This window comes from Prunus persica, chromosome G6 (assembly GCF_000346465.2).
Source record: "Prunus persica cultivar Lovell chromosome G6, Prunus_persica_NCBIv2, whole genome shotgun sequence".
NCBI classification, from domain to species: domain Eukaryota; kingdom Viridiplantae; phylum Streptophyta; class Magnoliopsida; order Rosales; family Rosaceae; genus Prunus; species Prunus persica.
This window is the reverse complement of record NC_034014.1, coordinates 25,467,330-25,477,985: the sequence shown is the minus strand read 5'-3', so window position 1 is coordinate 25,477,985 and position 10,656 is coordinate 25,467,330.

The following is a 10,656-nucleotide window of genomic DNA, read 5'->3' as shown; positions in this document are numbered from 1 at the left end:
GCATAGTAAACATCAGTTATGTTTATACCGGAAAGAAACGGCCTATGACCATCGAACACGTGGACAGGATCGATATTGATCACAGATCCTCTTCGGCGTGCTTCTTACCGAAGCCATCTATCTTGGCCCCTTTTTACCATCGGACACGTGTCATGCTCACAATCCATGTCCACAGTCCCACATCGGAAATATGAGCACAATGCACACTTCCCAAGGCTTATATAAGAAGACACCTATCCCCAAAAGGAAGGGATCAGAACTAACGGTACGCTATCGATTGATCTGTCAGTTAACTTTACTAAAACCGTACTTACTAAAGCATCGGAGAGCCTTCGGCCGGTATCACACCGGTACCCCAAGGACTTACCGAATGTGACCTTTTGTAGGTACTCTCCCTTCTGCAGTAGAACATCTACCGAAGACAGTTACCTACCGAAGGCCTAAAATCACTAAGTTGACGAAATACGTGCAAAACCATTTTTTCGCATCAACAGTTTGGCACCGTCTGTGGGAAACCGAAAAAAATTAACAACCCACCATCTCCAAAACACATGGGGACCACTTCAGTACCCACGTTCTTATCGGAAGAAGGCGTACCGTTCGGAAGGCAGAGCGGAGCTAGCCCAGCGCTACCCCCATGCACTCCCTTCGGGAATGTCCCCGCAACCCAAACAGCCGCCGAAGCCGAGCTGGCAGTCCAAATCCCGTCCTTACGAAAGGACATGGCGAGGCTTCAGGAGCACAACAATTTTCTTTCGTCCAAAGTGGACGAAACCCAGCAGCTGCTCCACCAGCAGCACACGCAGAACATCCAGACGACTCGCTCTTCCGAGAGCTTGCAGACTCCCCATAGGAAGAAGAAACGCGAGAAGATACAGAAGGCAACGCCCGCACCTTCCAGAGAGTTGATAGTTCCAGCACCCAGGGATCAGCCGCACGTCCCCAAGAAAGTCTACACCGATTGTCGACATCGGATTAACGATCGGGAGGCAGAGAGACAGAGGTCTCCGATCAGGATTAGCACTCGACAAAGAGACTCACGGACGAAAATCCTAGGAGACAAGTCGCCTATTCGGAAGGTCAGAGGGCTGGACCCCGCAGAAGAGTCGGGATCCGAATATATCCCTTCCCAGACTCAAACTTCCACCTACCGTTCGGCAACGCCTTCACAGTACACGGGGGTTGATCCATCAAGCCTACGAAGGCGATTAGAAGATTACGGTTCCGAGGAAATCCCTAGCCGAGACCCCGTTGTCCAACTCCTTTTTCAAAAAGTCCAGAAAATGGAAAGCGACAACGCCCGCTCCCAAGGACCGGAGTGGGGAAAACTTCGGCCAGGACCGTTCACCAGGCGCATCCGAGACTCTCGGCAGGATCGGGAAGGGCAGCAACTGCGTATACCGTTCTATACGGGAACGGAAGACCCATTAACACACCTCCACTCATTTCAGTCCGCCATTGGATGCAAGGGCCTGAGCGATGAAGCGCAGTGCCTGCTATTCCCGTCCTCCCTTACCGGGGCAGCCCTGAACTGGTTCTACCGGTTGGAGCCGGAAACGGTAGACTCCTTCGACGAGCTGAAGCAGATTTTCCTCAACCACTTCATGATCCAAACGGATCGTCTTTACTCTGCCGATGATCTGTACACGATTCGGCAAAGAGAAGACGAACTGTTGAGAGAATACGCGGCACGCTTCAGTCACGAGTACTCAAGGTATCCAGAAACAGACGATAGGGCAGCCTACGGCGCCTTTAAGAGTGGCCTTCGGTCCTCGCATTTCCGATACCTAGTACACAGCAGCAACTGGCGCACGTACGACGAACTGATGAAGCAGGCGGCAATCCACGCCAAGGCCGAATATTTCAACTCGAAACCCGCGGCTTCGGCACCGCGAGGAGATGCCGAACCAAGTGCTTTTCCGGCAAAAGCGACACCCTACGAGAGAGTCGACACATACTCGACAGGTCATAAGAGAAAAGACGACCACGCCGATCGAAGAGAACACTCGAAGAAAGGGAAAGGGGGGTATGGTCGCAACGACAACCGAGCGCCACTGCCGAATCGTGACCACGGCAATGAAGGCTTCACCCTGTTTAACACTACCTACGAGGCCGTCCTGATGAACGAACAAGAAATAATACCGAAGCCGAATGCCCGAAGACCCAATCGGCAAGACAACCGGGATACCGGTAAATTCTGCCGATACCATCAGCACAACAGCCATAATACGGAAGACTGTATAAGCCTGAGAAAAATTGTCGAACGGTTGATCAGAGAGGGGAAGCTAGATCAGTACATCGCCCGGCAGCCAACGGCTCCGGTGCCAAATTCAATTCGACAGATAAACATGATAAGCACTATTAGCGGTGGCCCCACCGTCGCAGAAATGAGCAACCGGTCAATGAAGCAATATGTGCGTGCCGCACAATTTCCTCAGGTATTCGGCATAGAGGTGAATCGGCACCAGGAAACCCCGAAAGTTCGTTGGGAACCAATCACATTCTGCGAAGAGGAGGAAGAAGGCATCCTCTATCCCCATGACGACCCGATGATCATCCGAGCAGAAATTATCAACTACGATGTAGGAAGAGTGCTGATCGATACCGGGAGCTCGGTAAATGTGATTTTTTTCGAAGCTTTCCGAGAGATGGGAATAAAGGACTGCCAGGTGAACCGGCAATTGACACCTTTGTTAAGTTTCTCCGGAGACCTGGTCCAACCGATCGGTAGTGTAAAACTACCCATTACCTTTGGCACCGCGCCAAGGAAAACGACGGTATACGATCAATTCCTCATCGTTGACTGTCCGACGACGTACAACGTCATAGTTGGACGGACGACACTCACCAAGGTCAAGGCGCATCTTTCCCCCCACATGCTACTGATGAAGTTCCCAACCCCCTACGGCACAGGGGCTGTCCGAGGAAATCAGTTAAGCGCGCGGACTTGCTACGCCACGGCACTAAAGTCAACCTCTGTCCAAATCCCCGATGAGACCATGTCTGTACAGGGGATACCGAACGGTACGGGACCCGTTGACGACCCTAGGGATGAGTCCCCGACTCCTCACACACAACCTGCCGAAGAACAAGAAACGATAACCCTGAGCGACGAGCAGCCCGATCGTCGGGTTAAAATCGGCACCAGACTCACCCCTAACCTCCAAGCGCAGTTCATAGACTTCTTACGGCACCATTCAGAGGTGTTCGCGTGGTCTTACGAAGATATGCCCGGCATAGATCCTGAGATCATCAGCCATAAACTCAGCATTTCCCCCGCTTATAGGCCTGTAAGACAGAAGCGCCGTTCGTATGATGCCGAACGATACGAAGCGATGCGCACGGAGGTTGACAAACTTCAAACCATCGGCTTCATCAGGGAGACCACGTATCCGGTATGGCTGGCAAACTCGGTGATGGTCCGGAAGGGCACAGGCGGGTGGCGAATGTGCCAAGACTATACAGATCTGAACAAAGCCTGCCCGAAGGACAGCTTCCCGTTGCCACGGATAGACCAGCTCGTGGACGCCACCGCCGGACACGAACTGCTCAGCTTCATGGACGCCTATTCGGGATATAATCAGATATTCATGCACCCTCCCGACAGCGAACACACCGCCTTCATAACGGACAGGGGTTTGTACTGTTACAATATCATGCCGTTCGGCCTGAAGAACGCGGGGGCAACATATCAAAGGCTCGTCAACAGAATTTTCGCCAAACACATCGGCAACATCATGGAAGTTTACGTTGACGACATGCTAGTAAAAAGCAGAACTGCCGAAGAACACCTACACAATTTATCAATCATGTTCGGTATACTGAAAGAGTACCGGATGAGGGTGAACCCGATGAAATGCACCTTTGGTGTATCTTCCGGGAAATTCCTCGGGTTCATGATTAGTCATAGGGGTATCGAAGCGAATCCCGAAAAAATAAAGGCAATCATCGACATGGAGAGACCGAAAAAGACGAAGGACATCCAAAGCCTTACCGGACGTGTCGCGGCCTTGACTCGCTTCATCTCAAAGGCTACCGACAAATGTGTGCCGTTCTTTAAAGCCTTGAAAGGGGGCAAACGGAATATCATATGGACTGCCGAGTGTGATAAAGCGTTTCAAGACTTAAAGGACTACATGGGCAGAGCACCCCTCCTGTCAAAACCACTACCTGGGGAGATTCTCTATCTATACCTTTCGGTATCTAGCACTGCTGTCAGTTCGGTATTGATCCGAAAGCCAGAGAAGGCAGAGCTACCGATTTTTTATGTCAGCAAGGCACTCCAGAGTGCTGAATTTCGGTATCCCCCATTAGAGCAGCTTGCACTAGCCCTGGTGGTCTCGGCACGAAGACTTCGGCCATACTTCCAAGCACACGGGATCAAAGTTCTGACTAACCAACCGCTTCGGCAGGTGCTCCAAAAACCAGAGACTTTTGGCCGATTGATCAAGTGGGCGATCGAACTCGGAGAGTTCGATATACAATTCATGCCAAGGCCCGCCGAAAAAGGTCAAGCCATTGCCTATTTCATCTCCGAGCTCACCCCATCAACAGCACAGCTGGCGCCCGAGCCGGTTATCGAGACCGGCATCTCTGAGCTCACCCCATCAACAGCACAGCCGGCACCCAAGCCGGTTACCGAGACCGAATTGCCGGAGGAACTAGACACCGACAAGGGTGCGGAGCAGGCTTGGTACTGACAACACCGGAGGGACTCAAGATCGAGTACGCCCTCCGATTCGACTTCCGAACCTCCAACAACGAAGCGAAATATGAGGCTCTCTTGGCCGGCCTTCGGCTAGCCAAGAGCATGAATGCAAAACAAATCAGAATTCACAGCGACTCCCAGCTCATTGTGAACCAGGTAACGGCAGACTTCGCGGCCAGAGACGCCTCCATGCACGCCTACCTTTCGACCACCCATCAACTGCTCCAAAGCTTCCGAGCCTACGAGATCAAGCAGATCTTCAGAAGCGAAAACAGCCATTCCGATGCATTGGCACAGCTGGCTTCGGTAATCAATGATAAGGTCGGAAGAACGGTGCCGGTGGAGATTCTTGCTCGACCGAGCACGGTAACCTCTGAAACATGTACCGTACGGTACGAAGATACATGGATGTCTCCTATCTACTTGTACCTGACCAACGGCACCCTTCCAGAAGACAAAGTCCAGGCCAGAAAGCTTAGGTACCAATCGGCAAGGTACACCGTCATCAACGACGTCCTTTACAAACGTGGCTACACAACTCCATATCTCAATTGCCTTACGGCAGAACAGGGGGACTACGTCCTTCGGGAGATCCATAATGGTGTGTGCGGCGACCATTCCGGGTCCCGATCACTCGCCCACAAAACCTTTCGGCAGGGGTACTTTTGGCCGACCATGCACCAGGACGCTATCTCGCTAGTAAAAAATTGTGATAAATGCCAGTGTTTCGGCAGCATACCGCACGTCCCTGCCGAACCACTGACACCGATCGTGAGTCCTTGGCCTTTCGCACAATGGGGACTGGACTTGATCGGTCCGATGCCGCAGGGAAAAGGCCAGGTGAAATACGCAGTGGTCGCCGTCGACTATTTCACCAAATGGGTAGAAGCCGAACCTCTGGCAACCATAACGGCAGCAAAGATAGAGGACTTCGTCTGGACTCACGTTTGTTGCCGGTTCGGTATCCCGTATGTGATCATTACCGACAACGGCAGGCAGTTCGATTCAGAACTCTTCAGGCAATTTTGCACCCGCCTGAAAATCAGCTTGTTTTTCGCATCACCGGCGCATCCCCAGTTAAACGGTCAGGTGGAAGCAATAAATAAAATCATCAAGAAACTACTGAAACGGCAGCTAGACAAAGCCAAATGAGCCTGGCCAGAAAAGCTTCCCGAAGTACTCTGGGCCATTCGGACATCTTACCGAACGTCCACGGGAGAGACCCCTTTCTCTTTGGCTTTCGGTTCGGAGGCTGTGGTGCCCGTGGAAATCGACGAACCTTCCTACCGAACGGAAACCTTCGCACCGAAGTCAAATGAAGAAGCGCTTTCTCTAAACCTCGACCTTCTTGAAGAGCACCGGGCACATGCCAACCTTCGGAATGAAGCCTACAAGCAACGTCTCTCGGTATTACGACTCCAGGGTCAGACACCGCTCATTCCGAATCGGAGATTGGGTCATGCGGAAGGTATCCCTAGCAACCAAGGAAGCCACGGAAGGAACCCTCGGACCTTCCTGGGAAGGACCTTATGAGATCATCGGTATCCTTCGATCGGGAACTTGCCGCCTAAGATACTCCAACGGCAAGACCCTCGGTCATCCTTGGAACGTGGAACATCTCAAATACTATTTCAAGTAACCTAGCCTACGGTAGGACAAAGTTGTAACCTAGCCTACGGCAGGACAAAGTTGTAACCGATTGAAATGTATATGCCCTTCGGCAGAAATTAATAGAAAGCCTTCGGCACTATTACTTCAGAACATCTTTTTAAATAACTCAACTAGCCCACGGCAGTCAATAGTGGCGACTTAACGTTCTACGACATCTTATTAGCCTACGGCAATAAATGTTTTTCAAAATTGTTACCCTACAGATTCCATCGGAACTTGTCAATTTCGAAATTCCTTTAACGTTATACATCCTATACGGAGCCTTTCGGCAATAGAACGATCGGCAATTGGAACAAAATCAGATTGTTCAAACAGTGGAGAAAAATATGCATTTAAATTAGAGATGCCCTAGGCATCAATGTGTTCGGTACATATAAATAGAAAAAAAAACTAATACAATTATTACAAATAAAAAGGCAAGGCCCTCAGGCTTCATCCCCGGCAGCGGCCTCGGCAGATCCGGAGCCTTCGGCGGCGTCCTCCCCCTCGTATTCTTCAATCATCTCCTCAGTTATCCCTTCCGGTAGAGGAGGAGGATCAGCGATGAAGTTCAGGTTCAGCTTCTGCCCAGGGTTGTACCGTTTGAATCGGTACAACAGGTCCGCCATCTCCAAGCCCATCTCCTTATCCAGAAGGACAGTGAACTCTTCAGACGCACGGTACCCCTGGATCGCCGACCGAACGGCAGCCTCGACCTCCGCAGCTTTGGCCCGTTCCGATTCCACCAATGCCACCTGCACTGCTGCCTTCGCCCGTTCCGACTCCTCCAAAGCCGCCTGCACCGCGTCTTTGGAAACCTCGGCATCCTTCGTTGCCTCCAGCGTCGCCTCCAGGAGACCCTTCATCTCCTTCACCTGCCGTACGGCAGATTCTTTCTCCTTTACCAGGTGGGCGTGCTCCTGGAGCGCTTTGCCGGCCTCGGCAACCTTGGCCCTGCCGTCTTCGTACGCCTTCTTGGCGCGCTCGGCAGCAGCGATGGCCCGCTTGACGCAGAGCCACATGTCCATGGTCGCATGCACAAAACAAAGAAGGTCAGAAGCGTGCCCCACTTACAAAAATAAAAGGACGAAAGAAGAAAAGCAATCTTACCGAGGCCTGGAGCCGGAAGGCGCGCCCAGCCTCCTCCCGAAGAAACTTCTTCGGTAGCTCGTCGATCTCCGGCAGCTCCATTTGAGAGCCGAGGATCATATGGTTGAAGAACTGGACCGTTTTCACCGGGCAGGCGATGGTGATAGCCTCGGAAGGACCGTCCTCGTCCTCCACCGCAAGGACGGCCCTGGAAACCTCCGACTGGCGAGGACGCTTGGGGGCTGGCTCGGCCTCCAGATCGACCGTCTCCGGTCGTTTGCCGGCAGCCTTGGAGGTGGCGGCTTCGGCGTCCCGATGCCTCGGTGCGCCGACTTCATCAGCAGGGCGCCTCGGAAGAGGCTCGGCATCAAGCTGCCGAAGACGCTCAGCGAGAGTCTGATCCTCCGGATCCACTACCGCTTGCCGAACGGAAGCTGCCTCAGGATGTTTCTTCTTTTTCTTGCCCTCCAGGCCAATCATCAGGCGCCTCCTGGAGGACTCATTCATCTACTTCACCTCAGCAGCCTTCCTAGCGTCCGTCACTGGTCAAAGGCAATGGGTCAGTCGGCAAGCAAAAGCAAAAAAAAAAAAAAAAAAGGAAGGGGACAGGTATACTTACTCTGGGCAGGGTTAACGAGGCCGGCTCTGATGAGGTTGTCGGTGAAGAGGAAGCGTGGATAAACTCGCTCAGCAGCGGGTACTCTCAACCTCACTCTGTCTAGCTGCCGGATCTCACTCGGCTTGGGGCTCGGCTGCTTGAGCTTGCCTGTCAAACGAAGAAAAATTAATAAAATACAACAAGGGAGAAGAGAAGCCAGCATACCGACCGGTAGTTCGAAAACTTACCGGCAATCTGGAATGTCGTGGGTACCGGGAAGCTAAGGGGTGTTCCCGATGGCGATTTCTAATTGCCGGAGAGCAGCACCCGCCGATTCCTCCACGACTTTTGGAAAGTCGGCACCGAGCTGATGAAATGCCCCCGCTCGGAAGCCTTCAGGAAGTTCGCCTGAACCCAGCCGCCGTGATCGGCGCTCTTGGACTTGGTGACGCTGTACAAATACGAGAACTGCTCGTAGGAAGGCTCCCCTCCTCGGCAATCCCGAACGCAGCGATCACCCCCATCAAGGCCACCCAGAAGTTGGGGTTGTACTGGCCGGGAGCGTACCCGATCTGGGCAAGGATCTTCTGCACTGCAGGTTGCAACGGCAACCGAACCCCTTACAGAAGAACGTCGGTGAAGAAGGTCACTTCACCGTTCGCTGGGTCGCTGAGGGATTCGACGGGGCTCGGTATCCTCATCCTCACCAAGTCCGGAATGAGGTACTCGACCCTGATCTTCTCCAACTCCCGTTCGGTGATCTTATTGGGCTCCAGGTAGTCGACCCCGAACAGAGTCTTCTGGAGCACACCCACCGGTACCCTAGGTGGCCCTCGGTGGACGATGGTTACCCTCGGCCGGGAGGGACCGGCAGTGCCCTTACTACGACCGGAGGTGGAGGCCTCAGGCTGGTGCTCGAACGGCACGACACGGGTACCGTCCTTGTACACCGCGACCAAGGGTAGCGGTTGCCCCGTCATAAGCCCCTTGCCGATGCCATGGGTGGGAACGGAGTTCACCTCCTCACCGAATAACTCGGTATCGGTGTCTTCTCCACCCTCGGCGTCGAGGCTCACGGCCCCGTTAGACGTATCCCAGCCCGAGAACAATTCCCCATCGAAGGCGTTGGGCTCACTGCCGAACGGCGACTCGCTATCGGACATCTACAAAATAGAGAAAGGGAAGCTAAGGCCCGTGCCACAAACTACCCTACCGATACCTACATCGCTACCTATGGCCACTAGACTACCGAAGGAAAATCCTATTTAACGATCGGCTAGCCTACGCCATGGAAAGACGTATAATTATATAAAGAGAGAATATTCCGGAGGTACCGAACGGTATCTTACCTTGAGTAGTGTGGGATGATTGGGTTGCCGTTCAATCTCATTGGAAATCACCCTGTGTGCCGAGAACCGCAGTGAAAAATCGCCTTGGTTGCCGTTCACTCTCTTCGAAAATCGCCTGCGTAGAGCTCTCGCGTCAAACTCACAATTGCAAAGTGAGCCTTACACCCGGAGCCATCTCTATTTATAGGGAGTGAGGTGTAACGGTACGCCTCGAAAGACTAAACGGCTCATCAATGCGCCGTCAGACGTGCTTTTACTAGCCACGCGTCACCCGGCGAATGGCGCGGCTGACTGCACGCCAGGCACGGAAGACGAAGCGTCTCTCTGCCCCCAAAACCCTCTCAGCATCAACGACCCCTCGAGTCCCAGGCCAATCTCCCCAGAACGAACCTACCGAACGGCCGGTTATCCTCTGAACCGCCATGGAGAACTTGGGGGACTACTGTTTATACCAGAAAGAAACGGCCTATGACCACCGAACACGTGGACAGGATCGATATTGATCACAGATCCTCTTCGGCGTGCTTCCTACCGAAGCCATCTATCTTGGCCCTTTTTTACCATCGGACACGTGTCATGCTCACAATCCATGTCCACAGTCCCACATCGGAAATATGAGCACAATGCACACCTCCCAAGGCCTATATAAGAAGACCCCTATCCCCAAAAGGAAGGGATCTGAACTAACGGTACGCTATCGATTGATCTGTCAGTTAACTTTACTAAAACCGTACTTACTAAAGCATCGGAGAGCCTTCGGCCGGTATCACACCGGTACCCCAAGGACTTACCGAACGTGACCTTTTGTAGGTACTCTCCCTTCTGCAGTAGAACATCTACCGAAGACAGTTACCTACCGAAGGCCTAAAATCACTAAGTTGACGAAATACGTGCAAAACCATTTTTTCGCATCAACAAGTTATAAGAAGCCAAATAATATCAGGGTCAATAGATGCAAGACCTTGAAGGGCATTTACAGATGCATCACGAAGACCTTGAAGCGCTTTAAATATAATTTCACGTTGCACCAACAAAAAAAAATATACTATAGCTGCACGGCTATACTATTTCATAAAAAAAAAATTCACAAAAATCAAGTATAGCCGGCCGGCTATACTATTTATATATAGTGACCAGCGCAATGCCAATGCACCACGTGTCAAAACGGTAAAGCCGTGCGGATATAATACGTTTCAAAACAATTTTAAAATGAGTATAGCTGCCCGGCTATACTTTTTTTTAAAAACAATTAAACAACTGAG